Source organism: Thermobia domestica, chromosome 5 (genome assembly GCF_964235325.1).
Source record: "Thermobia domestica chromosome 5, izTheDome1.hap1.1, whole genome shotgun sequence".
NCBI lineage: Eukaryota > Metazoa > Arthropoda > Insecta > Zygentoma > Lepismatidae > Thermobia > Thermobia domestica.
This window is the reverse complement of record NC_137458.1, coordinates 281,031,839-281,049,602: the sequence shown is the minus strand read 5'-3', so window position 1 is coordinate 281,049,602 and position 17,764 is coordinate 281,031,839. Positions and strand designations below refer to the sequence as shown.

The 17,764-nt window shown below is 35.1% G+C and overlaps 1 protein-coding gene across 3 annotated transcripts in view; it reads left to right on the top strand.

Moving 5' to 3' along the window:
• The window catches only part of Blimp-1 (PR domain zinc finger protein 1), a 109,983-nt gene that overhangs the window by 15,036 nt on the left and 77,183 nt on the right, over positions 1-17,764 (top strand). The gene's annotated exons all lie outside the window — the stretch shown is intronic.

Sequence of the window (17,764 nt, the reverse complement as noted above, 5' to 3'; positions counted from 1 at the left end):
AATAATAGTAATTCAAAGCTAGAAAACATCAACTGGAGACATTTTACCAAATAACCAGTTAATCTTAATATCCTATATAAGCTTGAACTATCAACAGAGGTCATGAGGTAGAGATCACAGTTTCTGTCTGTAGCATGAGGTACAGATTGGATGTGGATTTGGGGTATTAGGAATGAACTTTTTTTTTTTTTTGTCCTAAAAATTCTGTGAACTTCAGCTTAAGAGTCTTGATCCCGGCGAAATTAAAATACTGCTAATTTTACAGTAATTATGTGATATCTTCAAACAGATAAAAAGATAATTGAAATATGGAACAAGAGCGCCCTAGATAATATTATTTTGCGTGAGGTACCGTTATCACAAGTCACCTAGTGGCTTTCTGTTTTCAACTGTTTAGAAACGCGAAAATAAATGCCGATTTTCAAAATGGATCGATTTTCGAAAGCAGATAAGTGAGTCGTGATAACGGTTTCTTATGTAAAATAATATTGTCTAGGGTGCTCTTGTTCCACATTTCGATTATCTTTTATCTATTTGAAGATATCACATAATTACTGTAAAATTAGCGGTATTTTAATTTCGCCGGGATGAAGACTCTTAAGTAAAGGTTGAAGGTACTCACCTATTAGTTCTTGAGTCACGATTTAAAAGTCAGATGATATTATTTTAAGTTTGGAAATGAAATGAAATGATATTTTTTTTAAAAAAATGCTTTTATGTCCTTTAGGCTAAAAAAGAAAAGGAGGATGAGTGATGGAAATGTGCGTATATAAAATATTTGCTGGAATGAGAATGGGGGAGGAAAAGAGACCTGCGAATACGATGTTATCCACCATAAACTCGCGTGACTGAGGATCATACCAGGGACTTTTCGTCAGGGGCGTCATTTAGGGGAGTAAGAGTTTGAGGAATACATATACTTTAATCGATTGTCTACCAATATACTAGTACAAAACGTGAAAGTCTTATGTTGGTGGTGCTGTTACCCCTCTCAAGCGAAGTCTGAAATTAAGCCCCTGTTTCTTGCATCGGAGATGTATAAGGTTTGGTTCGAATGGAGTTTTAACCTCTCTTAGAGCAACGAGACTATAGAAAATATGAGACATAGAGCTAAATTTGGCATCATATAACACTAATAGAAGATTATAACATTCCATTATTTTTTTAAGAACAAAGTTAAATCCTTAAATGGTATCAGATTTTTTTAAACAAAAAATATTTAAAAATATATATTTGCTTAGTAAGCTAACCATATAGTTTAATGTTCTCAAAAACAAAGTGCTTCCTGTAGCAGTTAGTGGGCGAACTTTTGGACCTGTCGTCGAATCGATACCATGTTGGACACAAAATTTTTATTGTTGACCCAGATCGGGAGATAAGTGAAAAGTTGCTTCATTTTAGTCTAGCAAACTCTCGTTGCAGGCGCGCATCCAGAAATTTTTGTTGGGAGGTATCCAACCTTTGAAGTGCGGGGGGGAGGGGGTAAAATCCAATACTATAGTCTCTTACGTCTATGCAGTATTGAACGGGTATTATTCTGCATCTGAAAAGACGATAAAAGTTGTATAATACTTCCACCTATATTTTCAGAAAAAAATGATAGAACTAAATTGTTTTTATAAGAGAAAAAGTACAGTTGAAGTAAATTTTCATGCTACATCAATCATTTCCTTGTTAGACAAGTAGAGTTTCATTGAAAAATGAAATCTTTGAGTTTTACGTCCCACGGTTATGCCGGTTAGGCTAAAGGAGACGGTGATGATGAGAGATGAGTGAAATGGTGGAATGAAGAAAGTGGGAGGAAACGGGAGAACCCCGAGAAAACCCACGAGCACGGTGTTTGTCCACCACAAAGTTCACTTGGCGGGGGCTGGGATCGAACCCGGGACCCCAGGCGCCAGAGGTGAACGCTCTACCACTGAGCCACCGCGCCCCCCTAGAGTTTCATTGAGAAAGTATACGAATGTAAGTTGAGTCAGGAAGTCCTTTTAAGGGATGTCCAAACCTGATGAACCCGCAGGGGATGTACCCCTGCTCTGCTGTAATATGTAGAGGCATTAGAGGCTCATGAGTCGACCACGAATTATTCAGTTGAATGTATAGCACTTGGGCAGCATACTCTTTCTTCATGGATCATTAGAACCTAGTTTTGTTTCTTCTTTTTAATTGAATAATAACAAAAAAAGTAATTTATATTCATTACTGTTAATTGTTAGCTACTTATTTAAGAAATGAAATCTCTAGTTTTATGATCTGTAACCAAAGACGCCCATATTGTGGTTTCCAGGAGGAAGGGGGGCAACTATAAGTGACATTTCAAATATAGTTTCAAATTTTTCGATAACTATTGCAAAAATTCTATTGGGTTTTCGAGGTTCCGAAGTACAATTTCCTCTAGACGGGAGCGAGCACTCCCCTTGCCTCCCTCATGGAGACCCTTTGCCTGTAACAGATCCGTAGCTAGGGTGGCCAGTAGAGTGACCGTCTTCAGTTCCTTGAAAGATTCAATTGTATGCTTAGAGAAATATGTACCACTACTATTATTACTACTAATATAATAATAATAATAATAATAATAATAATAATAATAATAATAATAATAATAATACCACAATGTAATATCAGCTCAAGTTAGCTTCCCCAAAACCAGTAGCGTACGCAGGAATTTATTTCGGAGGGTCCAAATTCAACATGAGAGTATTTTATATTAAAATTTCGAAAATTCCCCATAAAATTAGGCTAAAATTTACACAAAAGTCAAAATTTCGGCGGGGTCCGGACCCCCAGGACCCACCCCTGCGTACGTCCCTGCCCAAAACTTATCTGAGCCCTCTGTCTTAATGTTCTGTCTATGGGCATTTTCTTAGGTTAACGGACACGGTATAAGTAGTAAATGGAATATGGTGTAATGAAAATATGGGAGGATAAAAGGGAGAACCCCTGGGGCATAGTATCACAAACTTGTATAACCTGGAATTGAGCCGGGGACAATTAGCACCACAGTTGAGCGCTCATTAAAAAAAAAAAAAAAAAAGTTTAACTTTCTTGCACTTTTCTTGATTACCAGACACGACAAGGACACCAACATAACAATTTCAATCATGTTCGTGGATTTTCTCGGGGTACTTCCGTTTTCTCCTACATTCTCATTCCACTAATTCTTCCACCATCATTCACTTGCCATAACCATCCACCTTCCTTAGCCTAAAATAGCATAATCATGAGATATTAAACTGAAAGATGTAATGTCATCTTATTTACAACAATTTCGAAGACACAAAAGCGCTCATGCTTTTCAGAGAAAGCTAAACGTCCAAGGTGTCCTCTTCTCTACCCCATGAGAATGTGATTTGAGTAAAAGATTTTTATTTTAGAAGAGTTGCATGTAACATTATCTTCCTACAGTACTCTTTGTTTTGTTTTCTTATTCCCTCTTTCTATTTTGATTATTTCTTAATTGATTATCGAGTCTTGATTATTATGTAATTTGACACAAAGGCGATGTAAAGGGAGGCCAATGTGGTAGACAGATTATGCAAACGTAAATCCTCATACATTCACTATCTCGGTATCTAAATGGTGATGCGGTGTGCATCACGAGGTAATTTTTACAATTTTAAATTCATAGCTTCCCCCGCTGTTCTACCGTTAATGTCAGATCACTTGCCGCAATTGAGAAGCCTTCATGCTCCACGATCTTCCGCCAACTTCTTCGTCTTCCGGTACGATTTTTCTGTTTTGATATCGTCCATTAACTGTAGTCTTCTTCAGCCCCTTCCTCTCTTTCCTGCCACCATACTCTCTAGCACATTCCTCATGATACAGTTCCTTCTTAGCCAATGACCAAACCATTTCTAAATACCCTTTCATTTGTCTTCTGCTCAACCCAGTTGATTCTCTCCATTCTTCTCCATACCTACTTTTTGAATACAAAGAGTCTTTTTTTTATTCATTTTTGCGTAATGTCCATATTTCTAACCCATTCAGTACAATACTCCACACGAAGCAGCTCAATTGAGCACTACTATTGACCTATAGCTCAATAGTAGAGTGCTCAATTGAGGTGCAAGGGTCCTTGCTTTGATTTCCGGCCATGTGAATTTATGATGAATAACATCGTGTCCGTAGGATTCCTCGAGATTCTCCCGTTTCATCCCACATTCTCATTCCACCATTATTTCACTGTCTACAACAATGGTTCTCAAACTAACTCCTATCAGGACCCCCATTTAATCACATCCTTTTGCCAGCGACACCCTTATAATTTCTCGTTTGATTTTTAAACAACTCTGCACCTGTTTGAAAATGTTTAGTAGACCTATTTTTTGTTGTTGTTGTTCTTAACAGTATGTATAAAAGTAAAAATATGCCTAACAGAACAAAATTCAAAATAATATTTAAAATATTTTCCGGTATTGGATACTAATTATATTTATCTCTTCTGCTTATCTTCGCGACCCCCATATTGGTCACGACCCTCAGGTTGAGAAACTGTGATCTACAAGAAATCAGATAGAATTTTCACCCTTCAGTAAACTATCAATTTTAGGTGTAAGTAGGAAGAAAATTCGAAGAAAAAACCTCTGGAGTATCACATAAAAACATTAAGCTTAAAATTTGGTTGAGATACGTTGAACGGTATGGCCTACGGGCGAGTGTACATCAGAACGAACGGACGAACAGATGGACAGATGTCGAGAAGTCATATTTTCGGTATGGATGGGCTACAAAACGTGTAAATTCGTTGAAATCTCGAATTCAATTTATTTATTTATTTAATTATTTATTTTTATATTTCACCATCGTCATATTTTCGTCTTTCCTTTCGTTATTTAAAAGCAAAAATACATGATTTATGGAGAAGGAGATATTTTTAACCACTTTTTTCTTTCTTTCTTTCTCGTTAATGGAATTTTGGATATCGTACTGTATTTTCTTTTCACACCGTTATCAGTTGTAAAATGTCGGCCCCATAAACGAGGAAAAACGTATGAAATCGCTGTTGCACAATAGCTCGTTGAGGTAGGTAACAGCACTCCCGGCTGTTCATGTCGAGGCCTCGACTTCGATCAATAAAACAGCAGTTACCTTCCTTGGCGTTTTTATGTTGTTGTTGTTTTATTTTTAAATATTTATTTTTATTTTATCTATGAATGACCAGATGGAATATTAACAAAAATTTTTAGATTTCTGTTCTTTCTTTCTTCTTCTTGTGTTTGGGAAAAGATTCAGTAGCTAAGGGGTACAGCACTTATGTTTGATGTCAAAAGTCTCGAGTTTGATACTAAAAATCTCACAGTATTCCTTGTGAGATTTTCGTTTCATCAATTCTATCACTACTTTCACTTTTTTTACCGATCCAAAGTATGAAATAGTGGGACCTTATACCGCAAGTTTTTTTTTCTAAAATTATTTTTAAAGTAATTTTCTGGCCAGGAATAAGTAAAATACTCCTGTTAATCATAAGTAGACTTACGAGCACATTCCGTAACCGTTTGCGTCAATACAGCACACACAGTGAAGAAAAAATGTATGTGACATACGTAAAAAAGGAGGTTACATACGTAAATCCAGTAGTTTTTGGACTTAACATACGACTATATGTAACATTATTCAGTAAATGTGTAACTGAAAATGTATGTTTTATAACACTTTCCGTATAAGTGTTTCATCTATACGTACTTTCCGTATGAAAGAAAGAACCATACATAGGCGGTTACGTACTTTCCGTATGAAAGAAAGAACCATACATAGGCGGTAACGTACTTTCCGTATGAAAGAAAGAACCATACATAGGCAATAACGTACTTTCCGTATGAAAGAAAGAACCATACATAGGCGGTAACGTACTTTCCGTATGAAAGAAAGAACCATACATAGGCGGTAACGTACTTTCCGTATAAAAGAAAGAACTATATATAGGCGGTAAGGATCTTACATACAGATGGACGTAGATAAGATATAGCTGACGTATGTAACATATGTGTATGTATGTAATATATGGAAGACTGTGAGATGTCAGACATCGTGCACTTGCTTGGTGTAACATCTAAGCGAGAAAAGGGCAGTACATATGAATCATATGGGTAACGTATGTTTCGTACAGATTTCCGTAGTAAATTTATGGATTCTGTATATTTGTGCCATATACCGTTGTCTGGATAACGGGTTTTTCTCAGTACAAATTTGCGATAATCAGCTTAGTAGTTAAAATGACTCTTTTTTGCGTTGTGTTGCTGTACATAGAATTTTGAGAGGTCTAGTACGGAATGTGGCCTTTAGACCCTTCAAAAGACCACAAACTATACTGTCTTTTGGAATACCAGCAGATAGTATTTGGTCAGAGTGGAAGAGGGCTCACATCTTGTTTGAGGGATCCCTTAAAAAAAAAAAGTTCAATCCCAAGTCCTGTGACTTAGTGGTGAACAACATCGTGTCTGTGGGTTTTTTCGTGTGTTCTTGCGTTTCCTGCCACACTCTTATTCCAATCAGGGTATCGATCGGTCACGAAAGTCATGAAAAAGTCACGAAATCAGAAAATGATCATGAAAGTCAAGAAAAAGTCATGAAATTTAGCTTTTTGGTCACGATTTTTTTCATCTGTACAAATATAAGTATAGACTGCAAAACTTTGTTTTATAAAACTTCAAAATTCAACACCAAAAATGTCTATGGTCGGCTTTAGACGCTACCAAATCTTAAGCAAAGCACACTGAGAAAAAAAATGTAGGTGGCGTACTTAAAAAGATAGGTTACATGCGTAATTCCTGTAGTTTTTGGACTTAACGTACAGCAGACATATAACTGAAAACGCATGTTTTATAATACTTTCTGTATAAGTGTTCCATCTATACGTACTTTCTGTATGAAACAATGTAGGCAGTCAGGATCTCACATACAAATGGACGTATATAACATATAGCTGACGAAGGTAACATAAGTATATACTTGTGATATACGGAAAACTGTTAGATGTCAGACAGCCTGCAACGGCATGATGTAATATCTAAGGGCAGTGCCTTTGTAGCATACGGATAACGTACGCTCCATACTGATTTCTGCAGTAAGCAAGAGTATTTCGTATATTTGTACAATATACCGCTGTCCGGAGAACGGATTTTTCTCTGTGCACGCTTCTATCGCATGCATGAAAATTCGGCTCAATTCGCACCCAAATTTGCTCTTGAAAATGTTCCTAAATTTTATGGTTTGGGAAAGAAAAGGTCACGAAATTTCATTTTGGAATTTTAGTAGACACCCTGCTTATGTAAATCATTCACTTTCAATAATCACCCGCCTCCCTTAGCCTACAAATAAGGGCGCACTCATGTAGGAAGTCCACCTGATTCAGACCTCTCAAAATCAATTTATAAGAGTCGTCATCCCGGCGAAATTAAAATACCGCTAATTTTACAGTAATTATGTGATATCTTGAAATAGATAAAAGATAAGTGAAATATGGAACAAGAGCGCCCTAGACAATATTGTGTTGCGTGAGATACCGTTATCACTAGTCACCTAGTGGCTTTCCGTTTTCAGCTGTTTAGAAACGCGAAAATAAATGCCGATTTTCAAAATGGCTCGAAATTGAAAGCAGATAAGTGAGTCGTGATAACGGTTTCTCATGTAAAATAATATTGTCTAGGGCGCTCTTGTTCCACATTTCGATTATCTTTTATCTATTTGAAGATATCACATAATTACTGTAAAATTAGCGGTATTTTAATTTCGCCGGGATGAAGACTCATAAGTCGACATACATTTGTTAACTTTGTTAAGAAAATTCTACTTGTTTACCAGACAAGTACTTGATGTAGCTTATTTATCTGTACTATTTTTATATTTAAAAGTAGCGACCTAGTAATATATCTGAGAATACTTTTTTTTTTTAAAAAAAAAAGAATTATTTATAATCTTTTCGGGTGTAGATAACACCGGTTCAATACTACATAGACGCATTAACTTGTTCTTGTAGTATTAACTCCTTTACCCCTCCTAAAAAACATCGAACTCTTCCCAATAAAGATTTCCGGGTGTCCGCCTGCCTACAAGATTTAATTTCATTTCATTTCCAACACAGATGATTTAAGCATATGAAATTATCATAAAACTACGTAATATGCAATTGTTAAGTCTAGAAATAAAAATTCTAGATCAACAAGGAATATTTACTTGTAACTGAGATATAGAGATGATGTAACTTGTAACTAGTATCAATAGCTTTATCTACGTAAGTACATTGTAAACTGTCGCTGATTGCCCAAATTAAGTTGCGTAATATTCGAAGATTCTTCTGGTCCTGCTCTCAAGAGTCTCGTGTACGTTTTGTAGTTCGTGTACGAGAAAGAGAGAGAGACAGCTGTTGGTCCTGAGATTTGGCAACGCAGGGACGCGCGGCAACCTTGAGAAATGTGTTCCAAGTGAGTCAATGCCATTGGGCTAAGAACAACCAACACTTGCCAAGTAAGCCAAAAGGAAAGGGTCCTCATTAGAATCTGAAGCACTTCCTACATGTCTTGGATCAGCCTCTCGCTTGGGGATTACCATTCAGTTCGTACACGTACGGCGTAAAGGTTAATATTCTTTAATTTTGATTAAAACACGCAGTTTTCAGTTTCATCTCTTTGGTACGATTGATTTATTGCTTTTCAATTTTGATACTGTTCAAGCCACCTCTGTGCTACCTATGAGTATCTCAATCCTGATACTCAAATTCTACAATATTCATATTAGTGTGTAACGAACTTTTAAAAAAATAATAAAAAAAAGACAATGCCAATCGATAGAGGTGAACAAAATGATATCCTCATGTGTAGTTTTTGTGAAAATTGACAAAACAATGAACTTTAAAAATTGTTGCTTTACGATAATCACGCCATCTATGATAAAACTGATAAACTAAAAGATATTACGATAACAACGCCATCTGTGGCAAAATTGATAAACAAAAAGGCAGATTGTCACCCAGCTTTTTTATACGGTAGAAGCGTAATGACAGCGCGTACTTCGTTCAACGAAATATTGCCGAAAGTTATCAATAGCTCTTAAACTATTGAGCACGGTGGCTACGTGGTAGAGCACTTACCTCTAGTGCGTGGAGGTCCTGGTTCGATCCCGGCGAAGTAAATTTGTGACGGACAACATCGTCTCCGTTAGTTTTCTCGGGGTACTCCCACATTTCCATTCCACCGATCCCATTCCATATTATCATTCTCTTGCGTTAATCATCCGTCTCCCTTAGCCTAAGGAGCATAGACATGGGACGTTAAACTGAAAGATTTCAATTTAAAAAAAAAAAAAAACTTTATCTTTTAGTATAATATTACGCAAAGGTAATGACATATATTTTATAAATTAATAGATGGCATCGATATGATCAAATTGCCGGGAAAATCTGATGTGTGCTTTTCGAAAACATCGAAAAAAAATATTTGTGTTGCTACATATATATATCTACATTGTAAACTCTCATTTAATATATATTGTTATTTTTCCTCTTCTAACGGTGACACCCATAATTCTAACTGTGACGTAATACATAACTTGTAATCTACGTCATTTCACTTCTTTCCTATTTGTAGGTTTCCAATCTTCAATTCAAATGCATATAGAATCTTCTTCGGTTATTTATCTTATACACAGACATTTTTTTTTTTTTTTTTTTGCTAAATTCAGGGAATGACTATACTCTGAATGTTTTTCAGTAATGGTGTTCTGTAGATCTAAAATTTGTTATTAACAGCCCTGAAAACGTTACATTGTTGAAAAGAAAAACAGGTTTTGAAAAGACTGTCTTCGTGACAAGCAGTGTTTTGACGATATATGATAAAATGACGAGGACCATGATAACAACATATTTTCTGCGCTGTAGTATTTACTTGCCACTTTAATAATAATAATAATAATAATAATAATAATAATAATAATAATAATAATAATAATAATAATAATAATAATAATAATAATAATAATAATAATAATAATGTAAGGCAATGGTATGATCCTTTATTCACAGGCTATAGAATAAATTGGTTTTAGATTATGAGGTGTCGTTTTACAAGTACAGGAAGAAATATAGTGATTGAGTCTTTTGCGTACCCTAAAAACCATATGCGTTCCACTCGATGTCCTACTTATTTAAATTATGTGTTTTAATTTGATTGTGCACGTTTCTTGAAGTATGCGCTTTAAGTAGATATTGTACTTAATTAAAAATGTTTAACATCCCACGATTATATCCTTTAGGGTAAGAGAGACGATTACTAAAGCAGGTGAATAATGGTGGAAGAATTGGTAGGATGAGAAAGTGGGAGGAAACGAGAATAACGCGAGAAAACCCACGAGCACGATGTTGTTCACCACAAACTTATTTCGGCGGGAATCGAACTGGGACCCACGTACCAGAGGTAAGTACACTAACAATTGAGCCACCGTGCCCCCTTGTACTTACTTAAATTACGTTTTTTTTTAAAAGTTGATTTGGTGCTGTGCTTAACTTATGTCTTGTAAGTCGAGTTTGTGCGTTCCTAAATAGTGTGCTTTAAATTGATTTTGTGCTGCTGTTCAATTGTGTTATAAACCGGTTGTGTACTTTCTTAAATGGTGTGTATTGTAAATTGATTTTTTGCTGCTGTTCAATTGTGTGTTATAAACCGGTTTTCTGCGTTCTTAAATGGAATGTATTTTAAATTGATTTTGTTCTGTTGTTCAATTGTGTTTTATAAACCAGTTTTGTGCTTTCTTGAATGGTATGTATTTTAAATTGATTATGTGCTGTTGTTCAATTGTGTGTTATAAACCAGTTTTGTGCTTTCTTGAATGGTATGTATTGTAAATTGATTTTGTGCTGCTGTTCAATTGTGTGTTATAAACCAGTTTTGTGCTTTCTTGAATGGTATGTATTGTAAATTGATTTTGTGCTGCTGTTCAATTGTGTTATAAACCGGTTTTGTGCTTTCTAAAATGGTATGTATTTTAAATTGATTTTGTGCTGCTCTTCGATTGTGTGTTATAAACCAGTTTTGTGCTTTCTTGAATGGTATGTATTGTAAATTGATTTTGCGCTGCTGTTCAATTGAGTGTTATAAACTGATCTTTGAGTTTTCTTAAATGGTGTGCTTTAGTTGGGTACATTTTGTCCTCATATTATGTGTTCTTTAGACAAACTCTCCGAATGCAGACAAGAAAGAAGAAGAACAAGAGAAAAAAGCAAAACTTCGAAAGTGAATCATTTTGTTTGTATAGGAGGTGAAAAAATAGCCAATAGTAGTACACAAGGTGGAACGAGAGATTTTATTATTAGCCAACGTGTTTTTGGCCTCCAAGGTCGTTCTCGTAGCCAAACCTTGCAAATTTGCAAGGCTTTATATTATTAAACGTTGGCGCTTGTACGCGTAAATGTATTAAAAGGTTTTCACCTGTATTATGCATTCATACTAGTAATAAAACTGTAATTACGTATTAAGTATATGCATTAGCTGTTATAAATAATTAGTGTACAATAATTGGTTTTGAAATAGATATATGTAGTGAAATGAAAATGGATGATAGAATTTCCATTTAATGATAAATTATTTCGCGTCTAAAGAAATAAGGGTTGATATCCATTATAATGATTATAGGAGGTAAATGTACTTTAATGATTCGGTTTATTATTTTAAAATTCAAGATTCGATCTTGAAAATAAAAAAAAAGTCCATATAATTGAACACACATTTTCCACTACAATATTGGTAAGTGGCTTACTATATAGATGTACTAGTAAAGCAAACCTGGAGCCGAACCTAGAATCATGTGCACCAACAGCAAGAATGCTGAACACGCTACGGAACTTAGTGCCCTTGTAAGCACACATGAAAGTTTAAGAAGGTGGGTAAACTGGTGGGTGGAGGGTTTCGAGTTTTGATGCATTTGTATTTATGTATCATCAGCGATTCTATTTAGAACAAAACCTACAGTACGATCTAATTCATTGTAGAGCAAAGGTTCTAAACTTTTCGATTTTTAGAGGAATTCTGTATGAAAAACGAAGAAGGGATGTAAATTGAGTTGAATTGATTTTAGTTTAGTGTCCCTTTCAGCAACAAGGCTATATGAGTCGTGGACCTACTGATTAACGTGGAATCCGAACCACATGAGCTCCCGCCGGGAATCGAACCCATATTGACCGTAGTGATATATGGAGGGACACGGGAAGATATAGAAGGTAAACACTGGAGGGCCAGCCAGAACCCAGATTATAATAGGTACCGGTATATCATGACTTTACTATAAACTTTCAAAAATGTATAAATAATAGCTTGAATTATTTTTGTCCCTCAAAACCCCCGGGGGGGCTAGGACCACCGGCCCTGGGTTAGATCCACTACTGGAGAGAGTTTGCTAATACTCTTACTAAAACTAGCTATACACTGAGAAAAAAGTGTATGTGGTGTACGTAAAAGAATAGGTTACATGTGTAAATCCTGTAGTTTTTGGAATTAACGTTATATTTTGTATGTATCTTCCGTATAAGTGTTCCGAGTAAACGTACTTTCAGTACGAACGTAAGATCTGTATATAGGCGGTCAGGATCCCACATACAGATGGACGTATGTAACATATACCTGACGTAAGTAAGATACGTATACATATGTAATATATGGAAGACGGTTACATGTCAGACATCCTGGAGCGGCCATCTAAGGGGAGTACCTATGTAGGATATGGATAACGTATGGTCCGTACTGATTTCTGTAGTAAACATAAGGATACGGTATATTTGTATAATATACGGCTGTCCGGATTAAGAATTTTTCTGAGTGTGAATATTGCAACTTTTTTCTGTGATACGGAAGACAAATGAAAGACATTAAAAAAAAACTAAGTGATAATGAATTTTCAAGGTCATCAGAGAAGAATGTTCTACATTTAAAAACTCTCAAAAACTCAATTTTCTTTTTTTCTTTTTTCTTTTTTTATGTGTATAATCTCTACTTATCATCACACATGTTCGACTCACACTCACCATATCTTCTTACTTTCATGCGTTACTATAGACTACCACCAGCACAATCCAGCTTATCAGTCTTGTTAAAGATCGTTAGATTAACTTACAATGAAAAGAAAGAAAGAAAAAAAAGAGTGCGTTGTATGATTATTGAAGTGCACGTGTTAGAAGCACGTGCATAGTTTTTTCTTTACGTTACAACTAACGTTAATGCTCTATTTATAAATATATATAGTTTTTTTTACGTAAAAGTTTTGTAGGACGTAGATTATTCAGTATTACATCAGCATGTAGACCTACAATACAACAATAAAAAATGGTAATCGAAAGTAGATAATCCAGTTACAATATACGATTATTATTATTATTATTATTATTATTATTATTATTATTATTATTATTATTATTATTATTATTATTTAAAATGAAATATTCAATTTTACGTCCGACGGTTATGCCAGCTAGGCTAAAGGAAACGGTGGTGATGAGAAATAAATGAAATGGTGGAAAAAAGAAAGTGGGAGAACCCTGAGAAAAACCACGCACACGGTATTTGTCCATCATAAAGCTCACTTGGCGCGAGCTGGAATCGGACCGAGGACACCATACACCAGAGGTTAACGCTCTACCACAGCTACCGTGGCACCTATTATTATTTGAGAATTTAGGATAAGTTGAACCGAATTCTGGAGCAAATGAACCAATTTGACGGAAAATAACCAACCTGAGGAATAAGTTAACCAGTATCAGAAGCATATTAACCAATTTCAGTATTACATAGTGGTTATGAAGTAATATACATATAAACCAATTTTAGGAACAAATGGAGTAATCTGAGAAAAAATAACTAACCTGCGGAACAAATAAAACAGTCTAAACAGTTTTTTTTTATGCGGAGACGATTAAATTTTCTTTAAGCTAGTACTCTAATGTAGTCTATTTCTTCAAAATTTATAGTAAAAGAACAAGTACGCGTGAGGAGGGTGCAGTTGCGGATCTAGAAAGTTAAAAACTGGGGGGCCAGCCAGAACCCAGATTATGATAGATATATCATAAGTGTACTATAAACTTTCAAAAATATATAAATAATAGCTCAAATTATTTTCGTCACTCAAACAACTGGGAAGCCTAGGCCCCCCGGTCCTGGCCTAAATCCGCCACTGGGAGAGTGGGGTAGTTTTGCTAAATTCAAACTAGGATTTTCCTATTACGAAGGAAAAGCTTTATCATGCTTTCTATTTCTACTGGTAATTCCATTTCTTGACTGCTCTGGACGGTAATTCCTCACCAGGATAAAAGCAATCTACTTGTATTTTCCTTTAGAAACAACGTGATGAAAGAAATATATAAATAGTAATTGAAATTACTTAAAGCTTTGTATTGTATATACATTTGATTGATTATACTGTACAACGCTCGGCAACATTAACACGTGAGTGCAACAATTATTATCAAATCATGATTCAAAGGTTACTCTTTCAAGTAAAGAAAGTCACACGCAGCTCTCGTACTTCTGGGACACCGCCAGGAATATTGCTGAGTCTTGTGCATCAGTTCACGTGACTACAGATTATTAAAATGAAAAGAGAGAAAAAACTAAATATTTCTTTTTGCAAATTGTGAGTACGGTCAGGGTTTTTATATCTGTTTTTCAACTTTTCCTTTCTCAACTACAATTAAGAGTAAAATTGTATTTTATATTCACATATTTACGTCTAGACGAGTGCGTGCAGTCCTGATTCTATTCTCTGTAGTCCTCAGATTGGTCTACTCATTCATTACTGATTCAGTTGGTTCTCAGATTGATCTACTTATTAATCAGATTGGTCCAGTTATTCCTCAGAGTGGTTAATTTGTTTCTCAGATTGGGTTACTTTCTAATCAGATTGGTCCAGTTATTCCTCAGATTGGTTAATTTGTTTCTCAGATTGATCTACTTATTAATTAGATTGGTCCTGTTATTCCTCAGATTGGTTAATTTGTTTCTCAGATTGGTTTACTTTTTAATCAGGTTGGTCCTGTTATTCCTCAGATTGGTTTATTTGTTTCTTTTTTCAGTTTTGGTTCAGCATTATGAGACAATTAAAGAAACACTTAAGTAGTCAATACTCTCTAACCACGCATCATCCAGTTAAACATGCGCTACCTTGGTGGCTCAAGTTCTTCAGTCTTTGAAAAAAATACTTTTTTTTTCAATGAACAAGCTGGAAAAAAAAGGAACTTCATGTCATGAAGTCTCGAAAGAATTAAGCTGACAAGTTGACAATTTTAAGTGGGAGAAATGCGTGATCAGCACAACACGAATTCAATCGCCATTATAACTGGTCTTTTAAAACGAAATCCTTAATTGTTTCTTTTAAGTAACTTCTAATTGCCATCACGATTTTGGGTAAAAGCTTCTACTCTCGTTGATGTTTGATAAGACTTTGCGAACACCGTCTGAAATTCTTTTTTTCAGTTTTATGTTTCACAATTATGTTCTGTAGGGTAAAGGAGACGGATGATCAATGAATTATTGGAACGAGAATGTGGGAGGAAAGTAGAGAACTCATGGGCACAATGTTGCTTGCCACAAATTTACTTGATCTGGGATCGAACTAGATACTCTTTGCACCAGTATTTCTTTCACTAAAACATCGTGTACCCACGCGAATATTATCTGATTTTCTCCAACAATCGCCTTTCTAAGTTCTTAGGATCATTTCGCCGATCCCACGAGAATCGTTGATCAACGCGGCAAGATTTTTTGTTATAATAATAATAATAATAATAATAATAATAATAATAATAATAATAATAATAATAATAATAATAATAATAATAATAATAATAATAATAATAATAATAAACTTTACCCTTGTATATGTCACGATGGATCAATTTAAAGTCATTTAACCTTCATGAAACACTAATAGATCTGCTGCTTAACTAGAATTTAAGCCAAATGAGCTTTCACTGAAAATTGAAATGATCTTCCGCACCTAGGACGAAAATCTTAATTTCTTAGGCATGAGAAATCCTCATTTAGTCTCTGGGTCTATTATGAATCGGATGATGTATGTGGTCAACAAACAAGCACTTGCATGTTCTATTTCTGGCTTTCTAGACAGGGATTCTCTACCTCTTAGGTTAAATAGTTCTGTCATTATTTAACTATGCATGGTTAGCACCCTAATTGCTGGGATGTCACCAGAAGTTGAACCTTAATACTATGCGTAAGAAGGCCATACGTTCCATACAAGGACAAATGTGTATATCAATATTAAGTTAGCGATTGGTTGGTAAGTTGTGTCTCAATTAAGCATCCCTTTCAGCATTGAGGTTATATGAGACATGGCTCTAGAGCTTAACGTGGAATCCGAAGCACATGCACTACAACGAAATTGAAATTGGATCGCCTGCGCCGAAGACGCATACGCCACTAGGAAGCTCAAATTAGCAATTGGAGAAATGAATAACGGTTGAAATGTACTGATCTTACATGAACATTGCATGCACTTATAGTTAGAAACAAAGGCGTCTTTTAACATTTTCAAGCAAAACAAATGGAATATCAATTGTATCTGTTTCCAATATCCTGTATACTAGGTCTATATTATAGGGAATGTCCTTAGCAAGGAACAAAATCATACAATATTCTTAGAGCAACGTATAAAGTTAAGAACTAACTGAAAATGTTACTCTCAAATAAACCACTCAAATACTGTTTTGCTCTTTCCCTTGGCCGTTATACAACCAATTTGACCAGAGAGTGAAACGTGTTGCATACCTATAAGGTGAAAAGCAACAATCCTGGAACCTCAGCTCTATGAAGCATATTAAAAGATACAGTATTTTCTAATTTATCTATTATTATCATAAATATGTTGTCGTTATCGAGTACCTTCTATCCGCTACTGTACTTAGCTAAACTTTTCGATTATGATGTGACAAGTAAGTATATATCTTTTAAATATTGTCAATCAAGTGTAAATTTATTTCGCTTTATATCTGAATTTGCTCCATTTTTAGCATACTTTTTTACCCGTCAAATAGCGTTCCTATTGTCCTTTCCACAATTTTAATCATATTCAGATTTTTTTGTTCTCGCTATACCTTGTTGCTGTTAACACCTCCTCAGTATATATTTATAATCCATTGATCTAATTAACACTCTGTGAAGAATATAGCTCCTTGACAGTATAGGAAAATGACTCATTTATATCGGTGGAATATCAATTGGTATCTGCAAGCAATTATTGCCTATATCATAAAGCAACAATTTGACAGTTTTTGTATACCTGATATACCTAACGATAGTCAACCTATATACTTACTCCAGCCATTATTTTGCAGTTTGTAATAACATTTTTTTTTTTAACAACAAAGGAAAAAGTTTTCAATCTGTCAGTGTTTTGTCCATTCTCCTTGACTTTTTGGGTGAATCTCAAGCTCTATGGGAGAGACTATATTCATTACCTACAAGCTACAGCTATACTTTATAAATCTTGGGGGTAATTCTAGAAATTTTGGGGGAATTTCCCCTCTAACATGTCTGAATATAACACTGCACTTTACCCTTGCTGTACTAGCTTAGTTGATCCCTCTAGCTATGTTAGGTAAGTGAGTTTGAACCAATGGCGTTGTTTGGGTAAGGATACGAGGGGAAATTGCCCCCTGGGTTATAGAAAAACATTTTTTTTAAATAAAAAGATGCGAAACTCTTACATCAATGGACAATTTGTCTACTTTCTCCCCCGGGAAAAGCTGAAATGACACTTCTTTAGGAAGAACACC